General features: G+C 34.4%; 1 protein-coding gene and 1 long non-coding RNA gene across 4 annotated transcripts in view; one reads left to right on the top strand and one right to left on the bottom strand.

Moving 5' to 3' along the window:
• Positions 1 to 11,410, bottom strand: part of LOC108748894 — a 144,404-nt gene that overhangs the window by 121,392 nt on the left and 11,602 nt on the right. The window lies entirely within an intron of this gene.
• Positions 3,785 to 8,131, top strand: LOC108748895. The gene is made up of 3 exons (XR_001939328.1): positions 3,785 to 3,966; positions 4,052 to 4,153; positions 8,010 to 8,131. It is a non-coding gene; the product is annotated as an uncharacterized LOC108748895 (long non-coding RNA).

Raw genomic sequence — 11,410 nt, 5'->3', positions numbered from 1 at the left:
AATATAATAATATTAATAATATACATACATAACAATTATTATTATTATTACTTTATATATACATACATGTGAAATATAATATTTATAAAATTCTATAAATCATATTTTATTCCTGAAATCTCAACTACAGACCATTTAACCATTAGCCAAGAAGTTTATATCATTTATTCGTTTTATTTGTCATGTATGTGTAAGCAAAAGAAAGACAATGTTAAAATGCGAAATCCTGGATTCTCGAGACAGAGGGTCGCGTAATTTTATTCCCGAGCGTGGCATTAACGCCTCAAATCGAAACGGATTTGCTTACAGATTGCGCAAGCAAATTCCAGTAGTTCGTATTTCCCTGTTCTCCTATTTCCTTTTTGTTTCTTTGCTCACGTACAAAAGGGTGAGTAATTTAATATTTAAAATAAATGCGACAGAGAAGTAGAAAAACAGTTCTTAATAATCTTCGACGGCATACTCAGGCAAGGTAAAATAATTAATCCAAATTCCTTCGACTACGATTATTTATACAGACTCCAACTATAATATAATTTTCTAGCCGCACTATTATTCTCGCTACTATCTATTTACAAAGCAAACTATCATAGTCAAAATCTTAACTGTACGCGTTGATTTTGTCTTGTAATCACATCTGCGGTGTAAAATATTAACATAAAATACAATATAATATTAATCTTTCTAAGTACATACAATTGGGTCATTCATGTCTGTGCATTTCTTTTCTTTGAAATATTAGGTACACCTAGAAATTAGTTATAACATTTATATACAATTTTTTTAAACGTATAACCTTACAAATATCTTCTAAAAAGTTCTTGTTCTCTTATTTTAAAAGTGGCACAACTAAAAAAAATTAAGCTTCTCAGAATACAAATCTATTTTTCCATTTGACAGAAAATTATTGACTAACTAAATAATCAGTAAAAAGAATATGTTTTTAATAGGGATGCACCGGATATCCGGAAAATATCAGATATTCGGTATTATCCGACACTTTTTTATTATCCAATCGGAGAGCCGGATATCACTATTATCCGGGGAGTTATTCGGTTGAAATTTGATATCATTAAATTGTTGATTTTTTTCTTATACAAATGTTCTAGAAATAAATATGCATATTTATAATGCTATAATATCTTATACATTGTTGCAAAATTACAATCTTTTTCCCTGTAGGCTTTTTTCTTTAGAAGACACTTTCTCGAAATCCGGTCGGATATCCGTAAAATGTCGGATATCCGCCTCAAAGAAATTGCCTTCTCGGATGTCCGATTGGATACTGGAGATCCGATGTTACATTCTGCCCAGATATCTGGTATCCGGTAATTTTACAATCCGGTACATCCCTAGTTCTTAATATAATCAAATGTCATTTTTGCCAGTTTTCATTTCATAACTTAAAAAACTATCCTTTTCGAGTTATGATGTTTTGATTTATAAGTTGTGATTTTTTTATTAAAAGCTTATTCATTTTTTATGGTTAAAAGGGTAATGATTATCTAACTCATTCGTGATAACAACTTGAAAGTCACGTTTTTTTAGTTATGTCACTTTTGAAATACGGGAGCGATATATAAGAATTACGTAATAATTTTTATATACTTGTAAAAGTAGTGGAAATTAATTCAAGACATGAATGGCCCATGTGTAGTAAATTAATATTATATTGTATTATTAATAATTATTTTAATACTTTATTATATAACATTAATTATTAATATTATTTGTAGTAAAGGATCGGAAAATCTCTCCCTCTCCCTCTCCTTCTCCCTATCCCCTCACCCTCTCTCCCCCTATGCATTATACTAATATTGTAGAATATAAAACTCTAACAGAAAATCTATAATACGTAAAGTTTTTGCGTAAAGCAGGAATAAAATACATTTTGATGCAAAAAATTGAAACAGAGAGATTGTATCGAATAAAACGTTTTTGCTCGAAACATTTTTATTCTAATTGCAGGTGAATTTTCCGTATTCAAGTAATGCAAATTACGTTGACCGAAAATTTATCGGGACTCTGACAATCGCCCGTGAATTGAATCACTTAGAAAATGCACCCCATGTACACAATGGTAGTGGCGATGGCTTCTGACGACTCGCTCGTTATCCCAGTTCAAGCAGAAGGGTGCATACAAAATTAATTTCTTGCGCGTGTGTACGTCAACCGTTATCGATCGATGACCGAGGCCCAGGAACGACAATAAAGTGCGTCGAAACGACGTGTACCCTCCCGATAAATTATAAAAGACCTGGACCCCTATTCTCTAACTCTTAACGACAGCAACAATGTTGTTACATCGTTGCTGTCATTAAGAGTTGTGCAGATTTTATACATGATAAAAAAAGTTGCACGACGACAATATATAACGACACTGACACTCAATAAGAATTACAAAATAAAGGCTCTGCCGCAAAATGACGCTAAACGACTATATTTCGTGACTGAGAACGTTGAAAATACGAAACACGACTTCACTTGTTAGAAAAAATAATAATCGCGCCGATCAAAAGCGCGAGATGTTTTAATTTTAAGTATAATATCAAAATGATGAATGTTGATTGAAATACATTGAATACTGAAGATTATAACTCCGTTAGAAAGAAACGAGAAAGTTTTAATTAATCTGATTGCAATCACTGATCGCTACAAGTTTGTGGAAAAGCACAGCACGCAATAATAGTTTTAAGTCTACATTGTATGCTAGTATTATTGCTCTCAGTTTATTTTAGTCAATAAAATTATGCGAGCTTAATAAAAATGCGAAGATACGTGTCAGAGTAAAATTAGCGTAACTCGATTTGTCGGAAGGTGAATTTATGACTCAGTGTTAGTTGTATTGTTATCATGCTTCTGAGACGACACGGAGGGATGAACGCGTCTACGAGGGATAAACGCGAAATTACGGCGTCTCGCCTCTAGAGACGTAGAAAAAATGATTATGAATATTTCAATAAACCGTATCTCCCTGGAGGAGGATTACGACACGACATGACAGTTTTACATCATCTATCGTAGTCTTTGTTGGAGATTCTAAGCCATGCTGATGGATGGCCCCTTGAAATATCACACTGCAGCGGCAGAGCTTGAAATAATTCAGCGAATCAGATTTGACAGATACGTATTAAATCCTTTCGTTCTCTATCGTACCGCGAATTTTTTTCGGACTTCATCGAATTAAATAAAGCTCGTCCGTAAAAGCACGTATAATGAAGACACGCAAATGTATCATTATCGTATTTTAAATATAATATTTCATTAATTTAATTTCATTGCAAATACATTTCAAATATATATTATTGTTAATGCGAATGTGTTAGATAAATTATTGTTTAAAATAATTTAAATTATAATTTTAACAATATATGGTCTACAAATATCTTAACCAATGCATATATATATATATATATATATACATAGAATTATCAGGATGGTAATATCGTTGCGATAAATGTAAGTAAAAAGCGTAAAAATTTCTATTTCTCAAAAATATGTAGTTTTCAATATGCTTTTATGTGCGTAGAAAATGGGGTTTGCATCATTTTGTCCGTGTGAGCAAAAAAAAAAACAGCCCATAACTCGTATGGTTGAATCGACTTTATCTATCGGATAACGATAAAATGTTCTATTTACTTTTTTTACAACAAGATAGATTTAATTTTTCCATGCGTAAAAAGCGGGGAAAAAATGCAAACCACTTTTTGTTTACGTCATGCGTGATAGAATTTTTATTACGATTTAACCTAACATCGCCAATATTACATAGTTTCGCGTTATCGCCTCGACAATATCGAAAAAGATTCTGAATTAACTAACGCTTTGTCGGCTTAAGATGTTCAGACGCAAAATGTCGTGTTTGTGGAAACAGCGGCGTTAAAGTAGATTGCCGAGTGTACTTTATCCGAGGTAGCTGAAATCTTATGAAACAGTATGAAACGTGTAGACAGCGAAATATATTTTGTAAGTAGTAGCGTAATACTATTGTCGAGAAGTTGTGAGACTTATTACGCGATGGCGTGCTTATTGTTACAATTTTGCAAAATAGGAAAATCTGCCAGAATATCGCACTGTCTACTCTGATACGCTTGGGAGATTTTAATGTAATGATAAAGGAATTAGAAGAGAGAGAGGATGAATGGCATAATTGGTAAAACTTCCAAATTTTACTTACTTATTACGAAATATCACGTTACTCATGAAAACGAACTGACGTTTTGTAAAACTGACACGTTTTCCTCTGCGTAAAAATCGTCCATAAATTCAAGGGAAAAGAGCGTAATATTTATCTATTTTATTAATTTTTCCAAAATATTTTCAAGCATTAAAAATCAATCATATATCACAGTTTCATCCGCGACGGCATTCATTTCGGACATCGTAGTAAATCTACATTCCTTTATAATACTTACGAGGGAGAAAAAAAAAAATAAAATGTCTCTCGATGTCCCTGATGTCGGAAGTCGATTTAGGACACGAGTAATCCTCTTTCCTCAACTCGTCTTTTTCGCAAGTTCTCCGATCATTTAGAGCAGCGGCGTGCAGGATTGCACGAACCGACATTGCCGTTCACAATGTCGGCGATGAGGGCCGCAAGTTTCGTTACAGAGGGTTGAAATGGTTTTGGGTTCGTGCGATCGTGGTTGGATTTCCAATTTACGAAATTGCCCGTGAGATCGTGCGTTTATGAGCCGAGATAAACGACCGGCCAAGTACCCGATACATCGCGAATCCCCGTTTACCCTTGTATCACAGATCGGCACTTTTTCCCTTGTCCCACATCCATCTCTTGTCACGTCGTAAACTGCTCGTCATTTCTGAAGTGGTTTGCCTGTCTCATGTCTCGAGAAAGGTGACCATCATCTCGCCAATGATCCGCACAAAGCGCGTCACATCCAAAGCGAACGTCCCGCACTATCGATCTGTTCTCAAACACGCGGCAAATAGGTAACTTCAGTAATGTCACGTCCACGCTGTTCGCCCGCTAATTCCACGTTTCGCGTGAAAACGTTCGTCACAACCTATTAAGCACGTCGCGGTGTGCGATATGTTTGAAAGATTCGTCGGACAAATTGCGTCCGGGGAACTCAATGTCCCGCCGCGCCGGTAGATACTCGAGACAAATCTGGATCGCTAAAACACGTAAATGCACTTGGCGATTATGGAAGGATAAGAGGTCGCTAACCCTTAGATGGTCTTTAGAAACGTCATATTCGTGGTAGGAGTTTATCGATCGACTCTCTTGTATACACGACACATCGGTGAGCGCGCATACATATATTAGGCTTCTGCTCTTAGAGAATATCCGATAAATATTGAATTATTTAAACCATGAATAATATACGTATCTGAAAAGGACTTGGAAAATAAATCCTCGCAAGTTAATTAAATTCCAATAAATTAGCGATATCAAACGAGAAGAGTTTGATTTTGACGTTTTTATATCGACGTTTCTCGTCATAGAATCACGTTGCACGAGCGTATCATATAAAATAATATCGTAAAAGCTTTGTTTGACAACAATAACACAGCTGGCGATCGATTCGTTGTACATTTAGAAAAATCGGTTGTATTGTACATCGTTGATCAAGCTGAAAATGATACGCTAACGAGGCACACGTGAAAATCTCATATGTTTTGAGGAAGCAAAACTATGAAAAATCCACGGTTCACTAACAGAGACGGAAGTATCCGATAAACAATTTGGCAAATTGGCTCGCTCTGGATTTATCGACGCTGACGCTAATAGCGCTACCAGTTTGTAATTTGGTAATGGAACGGTTCGATAACGAGTTCGTGAGCAGATTTCGAAAACTATCAAGTATACAGTTTATATTGGCTACGAATATTAAACCGCGGATACAGGTTGACTATTCAATTCCACGATTTCGTATTTTTAATATTGTGAATTGCAATAATGCGTGGCGTTAACACACATTTCATTAATGTCGCGTATATACCGTAACGTAAATTTCACACGACTGTGTGCGAGAGCATATCCGTTATCGCGTTTGTGTAATGTCGCATACGGCCTGAAATGAGATGCAGCTTTTCCAGCTGTTCGCTTTGATTTCATTTTCTCACGTAAATTTAGTTGCTACACATCGACGATACGATGCTATCAACAACTTAAACAACATTCAATTTATGTCATAGAAATACGCATACATATTCGTATGGAATCGATCGCGCTTCATATAAGCATGTGAAACTAAACCCGATCACCTTTACGTAAATGTCGCTTTCAGCTGTCGTGGATACAAAAGTTCTAATTGAGTCTTCGTCCCGGGCTCTCTAACTTCCATTCTCAAGTTTCCGCGCCATCCCTTGAAGGGATTCGAAAATTTGACGAGTGAAATACGTGCGGCGAGGCTCAATGGCTCTTTGTTGTCTGCATGTCTAGTTAAGGAGGGATAAAACGAATTTGAACCCCGAACTTTTTTGGCTTCCATTAGCCAGCCTTGTTATAGCCTCGTACCCTCGTTCGATCCCCTTTTACATTCGCTCTACCAGCTCTTCGTATTACTAGCAGATAACGTTAATGTGGCCACTAGATTGTAGAACCATGTGCATTTATTATGCCCTTATTGCTTATACAAAACAAACTTTTTATAAACGCATTGTTTTATTACACTTCATATCACGAATACATTATATTAATCGTGAGATATATTAATTAAATTTTTCATCATGCCTGTATTTTTGCGTATTATCTATATTCATATTTTATAAAGTGAAATGAGAAGTTAAGCTTTTAAAAATATTTTTTTTAATTATGTTGAAAAGTATAAGAATAAAATCTTTGTGATGTATACTGTAAAATAAAGTTTATCATCACGTCTACGCAAAAATCTAGAAAACAGAGCCAGCTTTTCCTTTATGTGAGTCGCCGTTTCACTCACCTTGACGATAATTGGCTTGCCAATTAAAACTTCTAGCTGTTAGTAGAATCAGTCTGTGTGTATGCATTTACTTTCAATTTCTATAAAAATATCTCAATCGTGCAATCTCGCTTATGCAACTCACAATTAGTATTCACGAATATCTCAAAGCGAGTTCTGCAAATTACATTACAAATTATATTGCAACTATTACAATTATCTTTGTAATGTGAAAACTATTACGTGTAATAGTTTCTAAATTAAATTTCTTATTAATCCCAGAACAATATCGATGTGTGAATTTTACGTTAAATGAGCAAAGTAATTGAGCGTTAAACTATTCAATAGTATTATTAAACCAGGTTCAATCTGGTTAAAAACTAAAACAAGCAGAGACATGCTTTTAAAAATTTTGTCCGTTACATATCACTTCGGACCTCTCTGGGTGTTTATAACATTATAATAGAGAATGGCATGACAAGTTTCAATTTTGTAAGCAATTTGTGTCATTATTTTGTGTTATTACTTTATTTATTATAGTGTTATTATTTTATTTATGAATAGACACACACACACACACACACACACACACACACATACGTACAAAATTGAACTGCATCCTCCATATAATTTCAAGAATAAATTTACTAGTGTGCTTATTATTTAATAATTAAGCTGTTTGTGTTTATAAAAAGATTAAAAGTACTTTTCTAGATTAAAAATACTTTGTTCTAAAAGAGTGTGAAATGTATGAAAAACTAGTACTATATTAATTATGGTCTATTTCCTTGTACGTAAAATTTACGTGTTATAATACTGTATTACTCAATATCGATGGCGTTATAAGATTGAATTACCACACTTTTTGGAATTTTTATTATTATTCTTTTAATAAATTGCATTAATAAGAAATAGCATAGCGTAATTTTTTTCTATCGATTTTACTTACAAACGTAAGTCTTTAATACATAAATCTGTTAATCGCTCTATTGACACAAATTAATCATATCTTAAACGTCGCTTCTATAAAAACAGTCTTTGATATCCTCGATCATCCGACTTCATCATCTCGGAAGATCTATTCCCTGCGCATAATTTATTCACGCCTCTTTTCAATACATACAGGCATTTTTTCCACATCTAACGCTACGCGCAAATATACAACCTCTCTATGCGGATCTACATGAAGCACGGGCATCCATCATTCACGCTGCAAACTATAAGAAAGCCTTTTGTATGTACCTGCAAACCCATTCTCATCAACGTATCAGCCTTCGATCGTCATTAATGTCGGACTTGTCAGACACGTCAAAGTATTCCTTTCGTCATTCGTCAGCCGCTACATTTTATGTTTGCCGAATACGCATGTATTTTGTGTTAGAGAGAATTCATCGAAATGTCTCTTTTGACGTGCCGTTCATTTCATATTTACGAGCTGTCAATCACAATCGATTAAGAGCGAAATTTAACTTTCAAAGTAATAACATATCGAATTTAACATAATGACAGCTCTAGAAAAAGCAACTTGAAATTTATAAAACATGTTTCTCATGCAAGATCAGTTGAAAGCGGTAATGTATATATTTCAATAAGCACAAATATAGTATATTGAAAAACTGATTAACGTGTAAAATGGATATTTTGTAAGTATATTTATTTAACCATTGCAGTTCTCCCTTTGACAGCGCGATGTTAAGATAAAATATTAAAACTGATTTCGCAAAATACTTTGCGAAAAACATGTTGATTAACTTCTGCAATGAATAAAAATTATACGACGACGATATTAAAAGACGAGCATTTATGATTCTATAATCGTAATGTACTAATATTGCATAAACTCGTACATAAATATATAAAAATATTAGCGGAAAGTTAATGTACTGTTCCGCCGAATAATATTAAATGGAAGAATCCCAATATGTGAACCGTCTATATGAAAAGGCAGAAGTTATAAACGTGCGAATGAACAAGATGAGCATTCCGTAATACTTGTAAAGTGCGGCGAGGTGTAGAAAATGAGGGTCGCGTACAGAGGTTTGTTATAAAGGTGCACTAATATCGTGATACAAACGTTCGCACGTTACAAGCACTGCCGACTTCATACTACGGTTCGTAGTAACTTTCTTCAGTTGTCACAGAGCTATTATATTTTACGGTGGAAATGCGTCAGTATTAGCGCTCGACTATATTAATTTTAATAACAATATTAATAACGTCATTTAATATTTCTCTAAATCCAATGGTGTTTATTAATAATAGATTATTGCTGCATTTATCGACAATAAATCGTTATGATTTTAAAAACAAAATATCTCTAAATTTAACGAAAATGTGTAACTTTTCTGAATACACAACCGATTAAAATGTAATCTCTGATTCAATTACTCGTGTCACAAAATTCGTTAGAATGCAAAACATGGTTACGAACATGGTATCAAACAATATTTGTGTATCGCGGACTTGACTCTGATGTAGCATAGTAATCACATCTGCCTCTCAAACTAGACAGCCCCAAAACCCCACGGCCTCGCAAATTGCCAGACGCAGTATCTCGCAGGAATCCCAAGGGGCTTATTAAATCTAATCAGGCCAATTTTGTGCGCGTCTTATTCCCTCGCGAGACGTTGTCGGCGTTCGTTCCGTTTCTACGCCGATCTCTTTGCTGGATTAACACGTCGCGATTACACTTACGGCGTATTAAAGTCAACCAGCGTGTCGCCTTCTTCAGACAGTGAGCTTTTCTCTCCGTCTGAGATTGAGAGCGGTACTTAAGCTTCCTGTGCTGATTAACGGCGGAGTTAACGAGGATCAAAATGCTAATAAAATATACCTGAAATACGTACCAGAATAGACTTGTAAATGTGTCATTTCCTATTTAAAAACAAGACTGCCAATTAAATAATTTAAGTACATCATAATTTTTAGTATTATTAATCGTAAAGGGACGTCTACCGATAATTTATTGGTAAATTTATTTGAGGTTAATTTCTTTTTTGCTTTAATAGAAATAAGTATTAGGTGTACAAATTAATTCGGTGCCTTTATCGATGATTTTATCGAGTCAAAACCGCCAAGTTTCTTCCGCGAGGACATTCGTCAGTTGCCGAAAGATGATGTATAAAGTCATCGAAAACAATGGCGATTATTTTGAATATTTTTAAACGTGTACTTGTCTTTGTATCAGTAACTTTGAAAAAAAAAGGCATGGAATTAATTTGTACATCTAATATGAAGGTACAAGATAGCAATAAGACATAACTTTTTCTTGAAATTGTTACAAATCTGTGAAAATACTATTTGGTCGTTAAATATACGATAGAATCGCGACGGTCAGAATCGCGAATACAAATCGAAATAATGCGGGCGATTAAAATCCTACGTGGCGCCGTAAAACATCCATACTCGCCGATAAAAGTCAGTAGACGCAAGTCAGTGTTCTTGCAGAGGATAGAGTGAAGTGATTCGGAAGATATACTGCCACTAAATATCTTTGGCCCTCGAAACTGGCAGAGAACTTCCACATTATCTCGCACGAAAAGTTTTACGTATCTATTCCGAGAGCATGAATTACAATCCATTAAAGCTCGCGTGTTACGCAATATCGGGCGAAAATGGAGGAAAAAGCAGGATGATCGTTGTTTAAAAGTGTATCAAATGTATCAGAATAGATAACGTAATAAAAATAGATTGCATTCTTATGAAATTATCTATGATCGCGTTAATAAAATTTGCATCTAAAGGCTTATGATCTACGAGCGCCGCAATCTAGCCTTCTCCTTTCTTCAACCTAATAAAGAACTCCTTTTGCACAGTTTTGAGTAGATTCACAAGTACACTGACAAGACGTTATTAACCTTCTAAGGACCGGCGTGTTTTTGATCGACTTTTTTTATTTTAAGGGCTAGAACTTTTTTGTCATTGTCATGGGGTTGAGTGATGAAAAAGATGGTGTCACTATCGAGTTCCTAAAGGGACCTCCTCCAAAGGCTAATAGATATATCTTTTCTTAATGATAAAAATTATGTTATTAGTCATATTTTGTTAAGAAGGCATTTCACAAATACGTATAGGTACTGTCAACAGCAATCGCTATCTTCCGATTTGAACCGGATTATTTAAATTACCTAATTCCTTTAATTTAAAAAAATGCTTTTAACGCTTTAACGCCTTAGGACAATCTTAAAAACTTATGATAATCAAAAAATGGTTATGATAACCAGAAATTCTGTTTGGCCTCACTAAAATGCCATTCTGGTTGAATCTTTGTGTTGGTTTAATCAGAACGAAAGAATTTTTCACAATGTAAACATGCTACTGAAGTTTTTCAAGAAGTTCACTATTTAGAAAGAGTGAGCTTGAATTATCCCCCCCCCCTCTCTCTTTTTCTATCACATTCTTTTATTGTTATTTTTATTATTACTATTCTTATTTCTTTATGTATATTAAAGTTAAGCTTGTATTATAGTATTTTATTGTTCCTTTTTTCATGCTAAATTTGTAATGTTTATATGCTTGAAGGGATA

This window comes from Trachymyrmex septentrionalis, unplaced genomic scaffold, assembly GCF_001594115.1.
Source record: "Trachymyrmex septentrionalis isolate Tsep2-gDNA-1 unplaced genomic scaffold, Tsep1.0 scaffold25, whole genome shotgun sequence".
Taxonomy (NCBI): domain Eukaryota; kingdom Metazoa; phylum Arthropoda; class Insecta; order Hymenoptera; family Formicidae; genus Trachymyrmex; species Trachymyrmex septentrionalis.
Note: the sequence above shows the minus strand (reverse complement) of the source record. Positions and strands in the feature narration are given on the sequence as shown.